This window comes from Ambystoma mexicanum, chromosome 5p, assembly GCF_040938575.1.
Source record: "Ambystoma mexicanum isolate Mex_15411 chromosome 5p, UKY_AmexF1_1, whole genome shotgun sequence".
Classification (NCBI taxonomy): Eukaryota; Metazoa; Chordata; class Amphibia; order Caudata; family Ambystomatidae; genus Ambystoma; species Ambystoma mexicanum.
In genome coordinates, this window is record NC_090930.1 from 465,649,921 (window position 1) to 465,670,343 (window position 20,423).

Sequence of the window (20,423 nt, forward strand, 5' to 3'; positions counted from 1 at the left end):
GGACCATCACCTCACCCCCCACGAGCTAGTAACAGGGAGGCAAATGGGAACACCTTTTAAACCTCCACCGAGGAGTAGAAGTGATGCCCAGAGTACATCAAAAATTTTAGGAAATGAATTGAATGAATATTTGACATGTATGACGTCTAGCTTCTCTCTCATTTTAGATCAGCTCAAGCGCCAGGGGTGTCGGTCTCACAACACAGATGAAATCCATTCAGTAACTGGATCAATTGAACTATCATCAGCACCTAAACTGTTTATTGGAGACGCCGTATTAATTAGAACTGTTACCAGAAAGTGGTTCGAGCCATGATTTAACAGCCCCTTTTGTGTTGAAAATGTCACTCCCTCAGCAGTAAAAATCCAAGGCAGACGAGCTTGGCTTCATTTGAATGATGTAAAATTGTACACCGGCGAGACCGCACCACGCCCAAATGTGAATTTAGAAGCAAGACAAGAAGAAGAATTTCAGCATGTGCAGTCTCGATCAATTACAAAGAAGAAAGGCGAAAAAGCGACTAATTGATAAATGCAGATTTGCGTATGGTCTGTGACTCACCCTTGGACACTCCTTATAGATATTATAACAGGTGTGCAATTCGTTGCTGGAGTCACAGGAATCTTTGAAAATGAACTTTAGAAAGTTGTTGATGTGTCACAAATATGTCTAATCTAGAATTCAAATTGACAGCTGGAAACGAGAGCCATATCCCAACTCGTTTCTCACTGAGTATCTATTTGGTTAAATCTATGGTCTTAACAAACAGAGATGCTCACAGACTTGTTCTTGCTGTTTTTGTGTTTTTTCTTCAAGCTTATCCTGCTCTTGTCTGAAGAGACGTTGATATTTGCACTTTTTGCAGGATCCTAAGAATGGCCCTGTAATCAGAAGGCTGCTTGAAGCAATAGGAGAGGGGATATAGCAGTTACCAGATTTATTGCAGCTGCCGGAGTAAAAGTGTTTTTCCTGAATGATCACAGTAGAGATGAGGAATAACAAGGTGAACACGATTTTGGAGAATGAGCAAGCCCAAGAAATTCAAGAATGGCAAACGTGGTGGGGATTAATATGTTGGTTCGGGATAAACATATGCACAATTGTGCTTTGTGTCATTTTGTTCTCCTGATTCGCCTTTTCTATTTCATTGATCCAAACAAAGCAGATATCCCTTTAATCCTTCCCACTCCAGGAACTGGTGTTGATTTGCCCAATCACACTCGGGAGGATAGCTCAGGGGCAATGTGGAAACAAGACGACACACAGCAACACAGTTTCGATCCCCGGATCCACGCTTAGAAACCTCTGGGTATTAAGTACGTTATAAATAACCTATCATATCATATCATATCACTACCGATGAGCCAAAACCCCTTGTGTTTTCTTCCTGTAGTAAAGCTGCTTTAGAGTAACTTCCATGGGCTGCAACCATTCTGTTAGGGAGACACAAGAGAAGCATGGAGGATGATAATGTGGGGATAAATACATACTTGGATAATGCAGCACACTTGGGTAATAACATGTGGCATCAGCATATTAAAAAGGTGGGAGAGAGTGCATCTAAGGAGGGTTGCTACGTGTGGTCCCTCATACTTTATGCTTTAGAAACCTTCATAATATGCATAGCCACAGAAGTATCAATGAAAAGAGCCCATTGCCTGATGCACCTTGCACTTTGCCTGACAAGAGGACAGTTCCATGGCAGAACACCATCCATAGTGTGGATGACCAAGGCAAAGTCTCAGAGAGAAGACAATTATGTGCAAGATTTTAAGACAAGAGAGAAGCCAGAAACAAGGCATTGAATAATAAAATATGCACAGCCTGGAATGTATGGAGCTGGAATCAAGGTCGGAGAAAATAAGATGCTAAATTGCCAAGGCAAGAATGAAGAAGAAATACAGATATGTTGGGAAAGAGGACAACTATCCATTAACCCTTTAAGTGCCATGGGTATTCCCCCCAGTGCCAGGGCCTTTTTTGGTGATTTTGGTATCGGGCCATTCAAAGCCTTGTAACTTTTTTGGTACATGAAATATCTTGGCCAAATTTGGCTCCTTTTTTCCCACATGTAGGCGGTTGTAACGCCACCCAGGAATCCTAGGTTGCTGTAGGGGGGGGGGGGGATAGGAGAAAATAAACAAAAAGGGTGAACATTTCGGGTTTTTTCAAAAAATGGCAATAAAATGATGTACAAAGAAGCCTGTGGTTTTTTCCTTGTAAGAGCTAGGAACAAATGGTTTGCTGTGCTGAATTCCCCAATTTCCTGGCTTTCATGAACAGGTTGAGTGGAAATGAAAAAAAAATATTTTCATGTGGTTATCCAATTGGACAAGCATGGACAGAATGGAAGAAAAGGGTAGAAAAGCCGAATTGGAGGACAGAAAGGCATATATTTCTGAAAAGTAGACAAAATTCCAAGTTTAGGAAGGGGTGATTTTCATAGGTCAGGCAACAGCTAGGTTGGGGAAAATGCCATAAATTGGGGGAAAAGCGGGAAATTGAGAGAAAAAAAAAGGTATGTGTTGGACATGGTTGGCTTGGTACGGCAATGGCTTCTATGAATTTTGAGAAAAGCAATGCTCCGCTACATTCTCACGACTCTTGCAGTTAGGAAAGCACACATTTCTTGGAGTTTTTCACAAAACAAGCAATACCACAAGCCAAACACTGAGCCATGGTACACAGGAGTTTTATGCTCACAGCCTGCACAGACGCACTTAGCATGTGTAAATCGGGAAAAACAATGTGGTGAGGAACGGGAAGCATCCATTTTTTGAAAGAGAACGGGAGACCTTTTCAAGGGTAGGTGACTTGTGCAGGTTACAAAAGTGTATGGGGCTTAAAGCAGCAACTAAATGTAGGTCACATTTGGGAAATGAAAGGGTTGTGTGAAAAAGGGCACTAGCAAATGGGTCAAAACGTTATGAAAACCACACAAACACTACAAATGTTATACCTTCCTGCGTTCCCACAGGGGTCCTGATGAAAACGGTACCTCACATGTGTGGGTGCACCTACCTGGGTGCCAAGGGGAAAGCCTAAATCACAAGTAAACCCAAGTCTGTTTTCACACCTGAATTTCACACTTTCTCCAGACAAGCGCAACATACAGATATGGGCCTCGGGTGTCCAAGCCACCAAGTAAAACAGAGAACCCCATGCATTTCCGAAAAGGGGACATCCGTGGGAATGCGCAGAGGTATGATTTGTGCAAATCAGCCCAGAATTTCTTACCCAAACACCCCGCAAAGTCCGAAATGTGGGAAAATAAACACATTTTCCACACATTTCACTCGGCTCACCCATCGAAACACGTCGCCAACAACACATGGCCTACCGTCCCGCGTCCCACAGGTGTCCCGAGCAAAACGGCACCTCACATGTGCATACATGCCAACATTCTGTGAGCAAAAATCTGTAGGAATCTTAAAGTTTCAAAAATAGTCAGGCGAGGAGGTAAGGATAGGAATAGGGCACGTCAGCAGCCCATTGTCATTGAATGAGCCCGCCGCCGTGGGTGCATTCAATGACAATGAGGCGCCTGCCACGCCTTCTGCCACCACGCCAGCTCGGGGGAGCCCTTGAAAGACTCCCCCGAATTGGCGTGGTGGGGGGCTAATGGCGCCTTTTATGAAAGGCACCTGCGGCGGAGGGGCGCCCTTAGCCCACCACCTTGGGCGCCTTTTACATCAAAAGCCTGCATGCTGCGCCTTCTCCTGCTACGCCAGCTCGGGGAACCCCTTGAAAGACTCCCCCGAGCTGGCGTGGTGGGGGCTAATGGCGCCTTTTGTCAAAGGCACCCGCAGCGGAGGGGCGCATTTAGGCCACCGCCGTGGGCACTTTTAACATCAAAAGCCTGCATGCTGTGCCTTCGCCCACTACGCCAGCTCAGGGGAGCCCTTGAAAGACTCCCCTGAGCTGGCGTGGTGGGGTGCTAATGGCACCTTTTGTCAAAGGCACCCACGGCGGAGGGGTGCATTTAGCCCACCGCCATGGGCGCCTTTTACATCAAAAGACTGCATGCTGCGCCTTCTCCTGCTACGCCAGCTCGGGGAACCCCTTGAAAGACTCCCCGAGCTGGCGTGGTGGGGGGCTAATTGCGCCTTTTGTCAAAGGCACCCATGGCGGAGGGGCACATTTAGCCCACCGCTGTGGACGCCTTTTACATCAAAAGCCTGCATGCAGCGCCTTCTCCCGCTACGCCAGCTCGGGGAAGCCCTTGAAAGACTCCCCCGAGCTGGCGCGGTGGGGGACTAATGGCGCCTTTAGTCAAAGGCACCCGCGGCGGAGGGGTGCATTTAGCCCACCGCCGTGGGTGCCTTTGACATCAAAAGCCTGCATGCTGCGCCTTCTCCCGCTATGCCAGCCGGGGGAATCCCTTGAAAGACTCCCCCGAGCTGGCGTGGTGGGGTGCTAATGGCGCCTTTTGTCAAAGGCACCCGCGGCAGAGGGCCGCATTTAGCCCACCGCCATGGGTGTCTTTGACATCAAAAGCCTGCATGCCGCGCCTTCTCCCGCTTTGCCAGCTCGGGCAACCCTTGAAAGACTCCCCCGAGCTGGAGTGGTGGGGGGCTAATGGCGCCTTTTGTCAAAGGCACCCATGGCGGAGGGGCGCATTTAGCCCACCGCCGTGGGTGCCTTTGACATCAAAAGCCTGCATGCTGCGCCTTCTCCCGCTACGCCAGCCCGGGGAATCCCTTGAAAGACTCCCCCGAGCTGGCGTGGTGGGGGGCTAATGGCGCCTTTTGTCAAAGGCACCCGCGGTAGAGGGGCACATTTAGCCCACCGCCGTGGGTGCCTTTGACATCAAAAGCCTGCATGCCGCGCCTTCTCCCACTACGACAGCTCGGGGAACCCTTGAAAGACTCCAAAAAAAATCGGTAGTTGGTGCCAATAAATCGGTAGGCGGTAGGACTGCTTAAAAAGCGGTATCCTACCGCCTAAATCGGTAGGGTTGGCAAGTATGCATGTGTGGGTGCACCTACCTGGGCGCCAAGGGGAAAGTCTAAAACACAGGTAACCCCAAGTCTGTTTCCACACCTGAATTTCACACTTTCTCCAGACAAGCGCAACATACAGATATGGGCCTCGGGTGTCCAAGCCACCAAGGAAAACAGGGAACCCCATGCATTTCCCAAATGAGGACATCCGTGGGAATCCGCAGAGGTATGATTTGCGCAAATCGGCCAAGAATTTATTACCCAGACACCCCCGCAAAGTCCGAAATGTGGGGAAAAAAATGCATTTCCTGCATATTTCACTCGGCTCACCCATTGAAACACGCTGCCAACAACACATGGCCTACCGTCCCGTGTTCCTACAGGTGTCCCGATCAAAACAATAACTCACATGTGTGGGTGCACCGACCTGGACGCCAAGGGGAAAGCCTAAAACACAGGTAACCCAAAGACTGTTTCCACACCTGAATTTGACACTTAGTCCAGACAAGCGCAACATACAGATATGGGCCTCGGGTGTCCAAGCCACCAAGGGAAACAGGGAACCCCATGCATTTCCGAAAAGAGGACATCCGAGGGAATCCGCAGAGGTATGATTTGCGCAAATCGGCCCAGAATGTATTACCCAGACACCCCTGCAAAGTCTGAAATGTGGGAAAAAAAATGCATTTTCCGCACATTTCACTCGGGTCACCCATCGAAACACACCGCTAACAACACATGGCCTACCTTCCCGCGTCCCCACACATGTCCCGATGAAAATGGTACCTCACATGTGTGAGTGCACCTACCGGGGGCGCAAAAGGAAAAGGTAAACCCACTGGTAACCCCAAGCCTTTCGCCACTGACCATTTTGTTCATGTGGGCAACCTACAGATTTGGGTCTAGGGTGTCAAAGCCAGCAAGGAAAACATGGAACCCCATGCATTTCCCAAAATAGGACACCCCTGGGAATCCACAGAGGTCTGCCTTGCGCAAATTGCCCCAGTTTTTATTAGCCACAATCCCCAACAAAGTGTGATATTTGGTGGGGAAAAAACACAATGTTCACTTTGTCTGGGGTTCTGGGTAATAAATTCTGGCCCGCTTCATGCAAGTCAGACCTCTGTGCATTTCCACGGGTGTCCTCTTTTGGGAAATGCATAAGATTCCCTGTTTCCCTTGCTGGCTTCGACTCCCTAGGCCCAAATCTGTAGGTTGCCCACATGAACAAATTGTGCTGTGAAGAAAGGCTTGGGGTTACCAGCGGGTTACCCTTTTCCTTTTGCGCCCCCAGTAGGTACACCCACACATGTGAGGTACCTTTTTCATCGGAACACCTGTGGGAACGCGAGAAGGTATGACATCTGTTGTTGGCAACGTTTTTCGGTGAGTGGACACAGGGAAATGTATCTGAAATTGGCTGGAAATGAAGACAATTCTCAGAAATTTCGCTCTGGCCACCCACCGAAACAAACCGCCAACAACACATGGCCTACCTTCCCGCGACCCACACGTGTCCCGATGAAAACGGTACCTCACATGTGTGGGTGCACCTACCGGGGGCGCAAAAGGAAAAGGGTAACCCACTGGTAACCCCAAGCCTTTCGCCACTGACCATTTTGTTCATGTGGGCAACCTACAGATTTGGGCCTAGGGTGTCGAAGCCAGCAAGGAAAACAGGGAACCCCATGCATTTCCCAAAAGAGGACACCCCTGGGAATCCACAGAGGTCTGCCTTGCGCAAATTGCCCCAGTTTTTATTAGCCACAATCCCAGACAAAGCGTGACATCTGGTGGAGAAAAAACAAACACAATGTTCACTTTGTCTGGGGTTCTGGGTAATAAAATCTGGGCCGCTTCGCGCAAGTCATACCTCTGTGCATTCCCACGGGTGTCCTCTTTTGGGAAATGCATGGGGTTCCCTGTTTTCCTTGCTGGCTTCGACACCCTAGGCCCAAATCTGTAGGTTGCCCACATGAACAAATTGTGCTGTGGCGAAAGGCTTGGGTTTACCAGCGGGTTACCCTTTTCCTTTTGCGCCCCCGGTAGGTGCACCCACACATGTGAGGTACCTTTTTCGTCAGGACATCTGTGGGAACGCAGAAGGTATGACATCTGTTGTTGGCAACGTGTTTTGGTCAGGGGACACAGGGAAAGTTCTCTGAAATTGGCTGGAAATTGGCTGGAAATGAAGACAATTCTCAGACATTTCGCTCTGGCCACCCACCGAAACACACAGCCAACAACACGTACCTTCCCGCGTCCCCACACGTGTCCCAATGAGAGGCAGACCTCTTGGGTGCAGGTGTCGTACCTGAGCGACAATGGGTACATCATTTGTATAGTAACTTCTCTGTAGTGCGCTCAGGAAACAGTAAAGTACTGGTAGTAAGCCATTTCACATGCACCTTTCCTCACACTTCCCATACATACCAGTCACAATGCAGTTGGACACGCAAGGTGGGATTTAGCACAAGGAGAAACCTCCTTGCGTAGCACAAGAAGGATCGTCCTTGTGAGCAGTGATGCCACGACAAGGCACCCACCGGATCACTGGCCATTCGTATCCCTTTTGTGTCTGCAGTCAGTTGGCATCCATTTCAGCAGTTGCACTTTTACCAAATCACTAGCACCAGAGCAAGCGTATCTGCACATGAGCATATCTACACACTTATACCACGTGGACATGTGCTTACAATGCAACTGTGTCTGTAGCGATATCTTAACTATCATTTGGCAGCAATTGTATAGCAACTGTGTCTGCATTCAAACTTTATGTGCCTGCAATCATGTGTGGACACTGATAGCAAGTGCATACTGGCTCACTTGGCTACCCTGCCCTACAGGCGCTATCTTCCACACCAACTTCGAGTATGCCCATAGCAACTCTGGGCAAACATTCATATGTTCAACCGTACCCACACAAAACACACACCCTGCAACACGACAATCATTTCTGCAGTGCTGGAAAAGTGCATTCACAGAAATTGTATATGCATGTTCTTTGTATCTTTACCTAATTCACACACCAATCATATCAAATTCATTCCTACAGAAGACGTGTCACTTACACCACACATAACATTACTCGCAGTAAAACAATAAACAAGGCAGGATGCTACGAGGTACACAAGACACCGCCGCCATATAGTTGGTGTCCAAGTACCACTTTCATGACACTTAGACCTCAAGGGAGGGAGCCATAGTGGCGTGTATTATTTTGAAAAGACACCCCTTGAGTAGAGGGAACCTGAATGGTGTTCTGGTCTTCCAGAACGCACCCCTTGAGTAGAGGGAGCGGGACTGGCATTTCTTTGCATGCCAAACCTTAGGTGGAAGGAGCCAGATTCGGGTTCCTTTCCAATGTATGCCGGAAGCGGATGGGGCTTTCCAGACGTTTCTTTCTACGGCAATCCCGAACAGGAGCAAGCTGCACTAGCGTGCCTTGCCAAGACACCCCAAAGGGGAGTGACCCAGTGTGCTCTACCCTTCTTCTCCATGGCCTGCCTCAACTAGAGGCGGTGGAGTGGCATTCCTTTCCAAGGTGCGCCTGAAGTGGAAGGAGCCTAAATTGCATTACTTTGCAAGGCACACCACGCGAAGAGGGAGCTAGACTGTCTTTTCCTTATGAGGCAGACCTGAAGTGAAAGGTACCAGGGGTGATGTCTCTTTCCCAGGCAGGCCTCAAGTGGAGGGAGCAGGACTAGCATTGCTTGCCAAAGCACGACAAAGGGGAGTAAACCAGAGTGCTGTCCCCATCTACTCCAAGGCACACCTCTAGTGGAGGGAGCTGGAATGGCATTCCTTTCCAAGATGCGCCTGCTTTGGGAGGAACATGCATTGCGTTACTTTGCAAGGCACACCACGCGCAGAGGGAGCTAGACTGCCTTTTCCTTATGAGGCAGACCTGAAGTGAAAGGTACCGGGGGTGATGTCTCTTTCTCAGGCAGGCCTCAAGTGGAGGGGGCAGGACTAGCATTGCTTGCCAAAGCACACCAAAGGGGCGTAAACCAGAGTGCTGTCCCCATCTACTCCAAGGCACATCTCAAGTGGAGGGAGCTGGAGTGGCATTCCTTTCCAAGATGCGCCTGCTTTGGAAGGAACATGCATTGCGTTACTTTGTAAGGCACACCACGCGCAGAGGGAGCTAGACTGCCTTTTCCTTATGAGGCAGACCTGAAGTGAAAGGTACCGGGGCTGATGTGTCTTTCCCAGGCAGGCCTCAAGTGGAGGGAGCAGGACTAGCATTGCTTGCCAAAGCACACCAAAGGGGAATGAACCTCATGGCACGACTCGAGTAAAGGGATCCGTAATGATTACTATTTCGCAGGCACACCTCCAATGGAAGGAGCCTGATTAGCGTTCCTTTGCACGTCACGCCTTGAGCTGTGGGATCTAGACTGATGTATATTTCATAGGCAGGCCTCAAGGGAAAGCTACGGCTGTGGTTGCCTTTCCAAGGCAGGCCTCAAGTGGAGGAAGCAGGACTAGCACTGCTCGTGAAGGCACGCTAAATCAAGTGAAGTGTGTTGACATCCTGTTGCATTTTCATTGAAGGTACACCACCAGGGCTGGGTGCAAGAGTGCCATTCCTTTATAAGACATGCATGATTTCAGCCGCTAAGGGTCCTTTCAAGGAATGATGGGCATTTTCGGAAATCAGTCGATCTCCCAATATTTTTCCTTTGTATGATACAAAAGGAAACAAGGCTGAAAGCAGAGGGCAGGCTGGGAAGGGCATTGGGGACAGTACACCCGAGTATCCTTCCTCTTTCCTTGTTTTGTACACACCTTACATTTTCGGTAAGGTTGTGCCTTCGTGGCAGTGGGAGGAACATAATCACCAAAGTGTCGCTCTTGCAATCTGGCCACATCTTCGACCTCTGGAAAGGAGGGAATTTGTACATGAACATTAGCCAGAGATTGAACAATTGCTAATTCAAAATACAAAAAGGAGAGTTTTGTAGAGTAGTGGCACGGTACACCACATAAGCATTGTACGTTGCCATATGCACAATGTGTCTGGCTAACTTTTTGTACCAGAAACGCGACCCCACTTGCTGAGTCTGCCCGCGCAGAGGGACTGCTGAAGTACTTTCTTCATGAATAGTACTTAGCATGTACACGTCCCTTTTGTCGCAGAATTTCACTGCCAACAATTCATCTCGCCGCAATGCCATACATTGTCCCTTGGCCAACTTCTTACACACAAGTTGTCTGGGGAATCCTTTGCGGTTACTGCGGATTGTACCGCATGCCAGTGTGCCCACATTGAACAATTCCTTGAACAGTGGAATTCCTACAAGCGTGGGGACGAGGATTTCAGCCACACTACCTATTTAGAAACAGCCAACATGCTTTGCACCATGCCCTCCTCCATGGGATGCTAGTGGATGGGAAATTGAGGTGAGAAGCAACCATGCAATGTATTTGTGATTGGGTGAGTTGAAAAGCCATAGGCAATGAAGAAGCAGACAGGGAAGATAACAAAAGTACACTGCTGGCCCTTCCAGGCAACTGCTGGCACACTTTTGACAAAAACACCTGCTTATTCACATAGGGGTGTCTGTTGTAAGGGGAAAGGTCACGAGGACGAAATTAATACAAGGCCAATCAAATTGATTTAGGCTGATGCAAGTGGTGATGGGTAGCTAAGAAATAAGCAGCACAGACATACTGAATGCATTGACATGCCATGAACGCAGACAATTGCTAGGAAGTGTGAGTCTCACTGCCAACATACTTACTATCAAATTTATTCACATTTCACATATCCCAGTACGTCCATCAGTTACTGGGCATCCCCCACCCCATAAAATAGCGTCTGGGCAAAATCCATTATGTCTCCAATGAACAGCTCCATGCCTGTTTTGGAAAGGTGCACCCCATCTCTGTGAAACATCACAGCACCTTCGATAATGCCTGGTGAATGGTCTGTATTCTGTTGTTGCGCTCTGTCAGTCTAGTGAACTCGCCATTCAGTTTCCACACCGAGCGGTCGATGGCCCTTGTATTCCCTTGAGTTCTCCAATCCATCCTGGGAATCATCTGGGACCAAGCCACCACAGTGTTTGGAAACCTCTGTGCAATCCATTCAAGGTCCGCCATGAGCTGCTCCCGTACCCCCTTCCGTCCCACAAACCCAAAATCATTTCCTCCCAGGTGCACCGCTATAAGGTCAGGGGGGCTCTCCTTTTGCTTGTGCATCGATGATGGCTCCTCTGAGTGGTGAAGGCGCATCCCCTGACCCCAAACCAATGCACTGCAAGGCCATCCCTTCTAGACCCAGATGTAGGTGGCCCTCGGAAAAGTCGTGCAGCCCTTTGGATATAAGAGTGGCCAAAAATCCACACAACCCTCATCCTCACTAGGAAATGGAAACAGGAAAACCCCCATGATTATGGCTACACATACAGTTTACTAAATAACACAACAATTGTGTCAACACATGGCTCTTGTAACAGTCCCAGACACATACTTCACCGATTCGGAATGCACCTCTCATTTGAGATAACAGTAGGTCGACACATAATTGCCACATTATTTTCAGGGGAAAGAGGTGAAGAATATAGTATGTCACCTTGTGCCAATAACACAGTTGTGCTGGCACAATTGTAAGCAGTGAAGGTTTCTACTCCTGTGGGCCACCAACTGCACTGAACGGTGTTAAGGTGACTTGCACATGCTACACCACTATATAGGGTGACTAGTCTGCCAGAGGATTTGAAGTCCACAGGAAGTGTGCTTTGTACGCTCTCTGAATATAGGTACCCTGACAGAATGTGCCACAATTACCACAAATGGATGCACCTTCAGACACTTTCATTGTGAGTGTTTCTGCCACAGCTCCAGGACCACTGGTGAACTTGGGGGCACTCGACTACCAAGGCAGAGAGGCGGCCAAGGTCACACACATCAACCACCACCACCCTACATCGCTTCCTGGTCAGCACTACAGCTTGGGATGGGGACCTTGCCAAGGCACCCTGCACCCAATGCTGAATTTGGGGGACAAAATATCCACCTGGGGGGCGGACGCCCAAGGCCAATGACATCTCCCTACCCCCCAACGTCCTGCCCCTCTAGCTACCCTGCGTTACAGCTTTTCCCCCTGCAAAAGGATGGGGACCCTGGCGGGGCACACTGGGCCCACTGCTGGAATTGGACCACAGAAATGGTGAACGTTGCAGTAAAAGGAATGACCTCTGTACCAAGTGTGCATACCATAATAAGAAAAAATGACCATCTGCATAACTACTGGAAAAAAATTGAAAATTTGCTGCTACTTATGTTGGCCAAACTTTTCCTTCTGCAAAGCAGCCACCTTCCTCAATGTAAGGCACAACCATCACTGGCCCGCGAACCTCCCCACTACCCTTTCCCACCCATATCACTGACAATGCAGCCACAATTGCTTCCACCCCAGTAACCCTCCACCCCCACATTACCAAGTAATATATGTTGTACTTACATAAGTCAGTGAAAGCTTTTCAGTAGCCGCAACTGCAAAGGAAACATAAAAGAATTACATTCAGCGCTTTGCCTACCAATAACACATCCAAACTGTCTGGCAGATATCTGTACATTTTTCAGCTCCTTCCACCACATACATGACACTTCTCAGTCATCTACCACCACGGAAGGCTGGACTGCACAATGATAGGAAATTGGAATAGGACCAATGGGCGTATGGCAACCCCCAGCACAAAAAAAAACATTGCACAGATGGCTAAGTGGCAAACTTCCCTCCCAGGGAAAAAGCACTGTTCAGCTGGACTGGGGGGCATTTTGTGCACTACCTCGGCAAGTGTGTTCCTGGCCACCACAATACCTCCCCAGAGCACCCACTTCCCTTCACAACACCAACACTACATGCCCAGTTCCCACCCATCCCAATAGCAGTGTGCCCTCCACCCACTATATAATGTTTCAATAACCAAAATTTAATACGTACATAACAAGGGAGAAGCTTGAACTGCTCAAGACCTGTAAAGGGAAAAACAAAACATAAATTATCTGTGTCAGCCCACCCAAATACCAAACCACCCATACTGGCCCCCCCTATTGCATTGGCCAGTGCGTTTTGGGCACCCCGGCGCCAGATTGGCACACCAATGTGCCCCTTTGCGCCAAGGCAGGTGTAGTAAACAAAGAACACAATTCAAAATGGCAGGCTGCCATTTAGCGGGGGCGGAGGGCCCCCTACACCGCTGTGGAATTTTATAACGTGAAGGGGGTGCACCTCTCCACCCCCACCCCAATTGGAGGGGTGGCCCATCTCATGTAGCCCTCCCTAGGGGCAGATAAGGGGGGGGCTGTCCCTGGGCTCATGGGTCCGTTCCTAGGAGCAGATATCTGGTCCCAGGGAGGGCTGCATGACATGGCACCCACTCCATTGTGGGTGAGGGGGATGGGGTCAATGCCCCATCCCATTAGAAAATTCCCCGGCCCTTTGGGGTGCCCCACTGCCCCCCCTAAAAAGCGTTCCACCATTTTCACTTTTTTCCTTTGGTAACCCAACTCCCCTTGGTGCAGAGAGGCACATTGATGTGGCAATCTGGCCTCGGGGTGCCCAAACCTTACTGCCCCACCCACTGGGGGGCCTGTCCCACTCACCCCAATTGGGTGACGGGGGCACCTCATGCATGCCTCCCTGGGCCTCCTACAAATGGCTGCGTGAGGTACACGCCCCTCCATTTGGGGTGAGGGGGAGAGGGCCCCCAAAAATGGTGGCACAGGCCCCCCAGTGGGTGGGGCAATAAGGTTTGGGCACCCCAGCACCAGATTGGCACACCAATGTGCCCCTCTGCGCCAAGGCAGGTATAGTAAACAAAGAACACAATTCAAAATGGCAGACTGCCCTTTAGCGGGGGCCGAGAGGCCCCCTACACCGCTGTGGAAGTTTCTAATGTGAAGGGGGTGCACCTCTCCACCCCCACCCCAATTGGAGGGGCAGCCCATCTCATGTAGCCCTCCCCAGGTGCAGATAAGGGGGGGGCTGTCCTGCACTCCTCCCTGTGCTCAGGCGTCCGTTCCAAGGACCAGATATCTGGTCCCAGAGAGGGCTGCATGACATGGCACCCACTCCATTACGGGTGAGGGGGGAGGGGGTCAATGTCCCATCCCATTAGAAAATTCCCCGACCCTTTGGGGTGCCCCACCACCCCCCCTAAAAAGCGTTCCACCATTTACACTTTTTTCCTTTGGTAACCCAACTCCCCTTGGTGCAGAGAGGCACATTGATGTGCCAATCTGGCCTTGGGATGCCCAAACCTTACTGCCCCACCCACTGGGGGGCCTGTCCCACCTTTTTGGGGGCCCTCTCTCCCCTCACCCCAAATGGGTGTCAGGGGCACCTCATGCATGCCTCCCTGGGCCTCCTACAAACGGCTGCGTGAGGTACAACACCCCTCTATTTGGGGTGGGGGGGGAGAGGGCCCCCGAAAATGGTGGGACAGGCCCCCCAGTGGGTGGGGCAGTAAGGTTTGGGCACCCCAGTGCCAGATTGGCACACCAATGTGCCCCTCTGCGCCAAGGCAGGTATAATAAACAAAGAACACAATTCAAAATGGCAGGCTGCCCTTTAGCGGGGGCGGAGGGCCTCCTACACCGCTTTGGAATTTTGTAATGTGAAGGGGGTGCACTCTCCACCTCCACCCCAATTGGAGGGCGGCCCATCTCATGTAGCCCTCCCCAGGGGCAGATAAGGGGGGGCTGTCTTGCACTCCTACCTGAGCTCAGGCGTCTGTTCCTAGGAGCAGATATCTGGTCCCAGGGAGGGCTGCATGACATGGTACCCACTCCATTGCAGGTGGGGGGCAGGGGGTCAATGCCCCATCCCATTAGAAATTCCCCGACCCTTTGGGTTGCCCCACCGCCCCCCCTAAAAAGCGTTCCACCATTTTCACTTTTTTCCTTTGGTAACCCCACTCCCCTTGGTGCAGAGAGGCACATTGATGTGCCAATCTGGCCTCAGAGTGCCCAAACCTTACTGCCCCACCCACTGGGGGGCCTTTCCCACCATTTTTGGGGGCCCTCTCCCCCCTCACCCCAAATGGGTGGCGGGGGCACCTCACGCAGGCCTCCATGGGCCTCCTACAAATGGCTGCGTGAGGTACACCCCCCTCCATTTGGGGTGGGGGGAGAGGGCCCCCAAAAATGGTGGGACAGGCCCCCAGTAGGTGGGGCAGTAAGGTTTGGGCACCCCGGCATCACATTGGCACACCAATCACTCACTGGGAGCTTCTGCAGACAATCAACACCACTATAAAGGGATTCAATGCAATCTAGGAAGAGTTGAGGGCCATACGACTAATGACCCTCCAGAACAGATATGTCCTTGAAATGATCACATCTATGAAAGGAGGAGTTTGCGCCAAAATTGCGCCATCATGTTGCACATTCATAACCTCCTCACGATGATGAGAATGGGACCTTGACAGAGGCCAGAACATTGCTGATGAACCTGAATAACAAGATAGAAGATGAGACAGAAGACATCAAAGATGATGGATGGTTTGTGTCCATTTTCTCATGGGTCAGACAGTGGATGGCAAACATCTTTAAGCTTCTTGGAGCAATAGAGGTGATGGTGATGTTTGGATTCTGTGTGTTCAAGATAATAATTGCACAGTGCAATAAGACAGCCAAGAAAGCGGTGGGAATGAGAATCATGATTGATGTTGAATCAGGATTTGGACCCAAAGAATTGATTGATGAAGAAATCAGAGAATACCTAAATGCCAGTATCTTAGCACATGAGGTAGCAAAGTTCCTGTATGATATGATATGACATTTATAATGCGCCTATACACAAGTGTTCCAAGGCGCAACTGTCATGATGCCTACCTCCAAGGAGCCAGGTCCGACCCAGCAACCCCAGAGGCAGGCATCAATCCCCCCAGGGAAGTGCCAGCGGGCCCAAGCTGGGGCCCTTTGGACACAGTCCTGGCGCCATAGGCGCCAGGCTCATGTTGGACCCCTGTCCTGGCGCCTTAGGTGCCAGGCTCATAAAGCTAGACATGTGTTCAAGTGTTTTAATGTGCACTTACCTGATGCAGACCATGCTGCTACATCCAGGCCCTCTTGAGGCCTGAATGGAACTACTTTACCTGTGGGACTACTTTCCACCTGGGTGTGGTCGGGTAAGGATACATACCTGATCGGTGGAAGGATACATACCTGGAACTTCTTCCAAAGCTATTTAAACCACGCCCGATCAGCAACTCACGCTTCGCGTTGTTCTGCTCCTCGCAGATGGACGCTCACCATGTCAGCTCCTGCATCTGGACTTCAGCCGCGCCTGTCAGCATCCTGGGTCACCTGCAAAGGGAGATAAGAGAGAATTGAAGAGAAAGAAGACCTTACCTGCTAAAGCTGCATCACGGAGACATCACACCGACGATCCTGAAAGGGAAGACATCATTTTAAAAGCATTTCGCTTCGATCGCTGCAGCGCTGCATTTCACTCACCTTTCCTGGGCGCCTCCATCTTCAGCAGCGATCATCCGGATCCGCACCCACTTCCCAGAGCCTAGAGAGAAAAAGACAAGGAAACAAGGTGAGAGAAGGAAGGGAAATAGGAAAAGCTCAGTTTCCTTCTAAGACTTACCTGTTGGGTCATTCCCATTTCATTTCGGGTCCTGCCGCTTCCTGGCATTCCGGACCCCGGCCCCTATAGGGAAAAAAGACAAAGACATTGAATGAGCGAATGCAAAGACATTACCTGAACGCTCATCCAGAACTTACCTGTCATGTACTGGAACTGCACGTTTCACTTCGGGTCGGCGCCATATCTCCGGCATTCCGAACCCCGGCCCCTAAGGGGAAAAAGACATAAGCATTAGCGCTTGCTGCAATAAGACAATGAACATTATTATTAAGCTTGAACTTTTGAACTTGCAACAGAACTCTTACAGCGCCTCACCTGAATAGTGAAGCTTATTTTGAACTCCCATCAAACCTCAATCCAGTGAAGTAACTGGGTTTCAACGCGCCCCTGCATCAGAAGCAGGATGGAGAACTCATCCTTCCAGACCCATAGGTGAGACTTCACAGGGAATCGTGGAACGGTATCGTGGAGGGTTGGAAGGGAGTGGGAGGCTTGAGCATTATTCCGTCAGTAGGTAATACTCCCTTTTCACCCACAGGGGAATATTCCTGCGAGCCAGAAAAGCTAGAGTAGAGGGGCCCTTCCTGTCCATCTTCAGAAGAAGCATCAGCACTCGAAGCCAGACCTGCGCCTCCGTGGGAATCAGGTGAGCGTGACAGAACGCGAAGCCTACCCACAATTTCCCACCCGGGCGCTATGGACACTTCCGAGACAGATCAGCTGGCCCAGCTTTTGGGGGAATTACGGGCAGAAGTGCACTCAGCCCGCCAGGAGACTAACGCTCCCAAAAGAGAACTGATCCTATCCAAGGAAAGAACAGATGACCTGGCCAAAAGGTTATTGCAGGCCCAGGCAGGGCACACTCCTTTACCTAATTCCGGAGGTACTTCCACATCAATGGGTTTGAATAACCCGGTACAAATCAATCTACCTGGACACATGCCTTTGGCCCCGCCTGAACGTTTTGCGGGGGATCCCAAGAAATATTCCGTCTTTATGAACCAATGTCGTTTACACTTTCTATGCAGACCCGGGGCCTTCCCTAACGACCAGACCAAGGTAGCCTTTATACTATCTTACCTCAGTGGCAGTGCTGCCGATTGGTCTATTCCATTGGTAAATCAGGATGATCCCATTCTCCAGGACTTTCAGGGCTTCCAGGCCAGCATGGAAAGATTGTTTGCTTGACACTCTCAAGGACAGGCCCTCGATAACGAACTGCTATCCTTACGACAAGGTAATCAGGATCTCCTGTCCTACATTGCCACCTTTAATAGACTGGTTGTGGAAACTGGATGGCCAGAAAACAAAAGGATTACATTGTTTCATCGAGGCCTGCGCTGAGAGCTTAAGGATGTTCTAGCTCAGATAGTAGATCCACCCCAGGTCTGCGCAGACTACATAGACTTGGTGGTTCAACTTGATCACAGACTTCAAAATAGAAAAGCAGATCGGTTCAAGTACGAAACCCGAGTACCGATCAAAACCCACGCTAACTCCAAGAGTACCGACGTATCCGAACCTATGCAAATCGGCGGTGTTAAAGGACCATTAACGCAGAAGGAACGAGAGAGAAGGCGGCAAATGCAACTTTGTCTGTATTGCGGGACTTCCGGCCACTTTCTTCGAAATTGTCCGGTTAAACCACCTAAGAAGGTGGTTGGAGCCACTAATAACGATTTATTGACACCTGATTCGGGAAACGACCTAGCCCGACAAGCGTAGGGGTCCGCTTGCCGAGCTTGAAAACAAACTCTTTGATCTCGCATTTTGTCATGCCAATGGTGCTCGTGGACCCAAAACAGCCTCAGCAGTTGCATGCTATAAAAGCATACATCGACAGTGGAGCTATTGGAAATTACATAGACCGTGAATTGGCTTCCAGGATTAAGCTCCCTCTCCGCCCGAAAGTAACCCAAGATGTCATTACTACAGTAGATGGAACCGAAATAGCCTCAGGGCCTGTAACGCATTCCACTGTTGAAATGACACTGGTGGGTCAGGATGGACATCGGGAAGCAATCGTGTTTGATGTGATCAAGGCCCCACAATTTCAAGTAATTCTTGGAATTCCTTGGTTAGAAACACATAATCCCAGAATTGACTGGCGAGCAAAGAAGATAAGTTTTCCTGATTGTGAACCAACTTGTTTTCCAAGAAATCAAGTTATGGGTCTGGCCTCAGCAACTTCCACCCCTGTACAGCTACCGTCAGAATACCAAGAATTCCAAGACGTTTTTCAGAAGGAACAGGCTAACACGTTACCTCCCCATCGGTCTTATGATTGCCAAATCGATCTGGTACCCAATGCTCAACTACCTTGTAGTAGGATTTATGCTCTTACGGAACCTGAGAACCTGCATTTGCATCAGTATTTAGATCAGTACCTAGCCAATGGTTTTATTCGCCCGTCCAAGTCTCCTGTCTCCTTAGCTCTGTTCTTCGTGCCGAAAAAAGAGGGCGACCTTAGAACATGTATAGACTATCGCGCCCTAAATCAAATAACGATTAAGAATCGTTATCCTCTGCCCCTGATCCCTGAGCTTATCGACCAGGTGAAAGCCGCTTGTGTGTACACCAAGTGTCATGATCTCTGCTTCCAAAAGGCCAGGACTTACCCAACTCCCTTGGAAGCAGACTCATAACCCAGGTTCCGAGTGCCAGCCAGTCCCAATTGGGACCTTTTGGACCCTGTCCTGGCGCCAGTGGCGCCAGGCTCATAAATATGCCCAGTCCCAGTGCTGCAAGCACCGGGCTCATAATGCTTGGGTGGACTTACCTGCAGCAGACCATGCTGCTTACTTACCTGCCAGTTGAACCCCTGATCCTCTTCTGTTTGGGACTACTTTTCCTGTTGGGTGGGGCAGGAGCCACTCCCTAGGTTCAGAACACTGGAACTCTTCTGGAAAGCAGGAACTCTTTTCTTACCTAGGCGTGGCTGTGGAAGGAGACACCTAAGCACTACAGGAGGCTATTTAAACCACACCCGATGGATGAATCTTGCTTTGCGTTACTCTGCATCCTCTGCAGCAGAACGCTCATTGTGTCTTCTGCATCTGATCCTGGGCCTAAAGGAAAAAGGCTTACCATCCTGAATCCAGTCTTCAGCAACATCTATAAAGACAAGAAAGAACAGGTTAGCACTACGGTCTTCAGTGACAGCGCATCTCTTACCTGGTCCATCGGCTGTCATCAACGCCTCGCGCAGCATTCCTGCATCTGAAAGACAAAGGCTTACCTACTCTTCACGCGCTCCGGAGGTCATCGCACTGCATTCCGGCATCTGAAAGACAAAAGCTTACCAACTCTTCGCACACTCCGGAGGCCTTCGGCGCTGCATCCCGCATCTGTAAGACAAAAGAAGGTGTGTTTAAAGACATTGGGTAACGTTAAATACTCACGTGCCATTACTCCATCCACGCCGAACTCAGTGGGCATTCCGGCATCCTTCAGCAGCTCCGAACTGGTACCTGCAAAATAAAAGGACAGTTAGTGCGCATCGTGAAGCAAGCAACAAGCGCTTACTTACGCGCTTCCAGGCGCTTCTATTCCGCATACGGGTCCATCCTCAACTCACTTCAGCCAGTCAACCGCCATCGCCGGAACCCTGCAAAATAAGAGACAGCATTACAAAAGACTTTTAAAGACATTTGAAATATTCGGAACTCACCGTTCGTGAAGTAAACGACGGACAGCAGTCCTCTGATGTCAAGAGGCCTGCGCTACCTATCCAGTGAAGAAACTGGTTACAGCACCCTGCCCCGAGGCAGATGGAGAGCTTGGTGTTCACTTACCTAAGGTGAGAGCGTTAACCTTTGGGGTTCTACAGGAGAGGAGAAAAGGAAAGAGATAGGGACACCCCAATAAC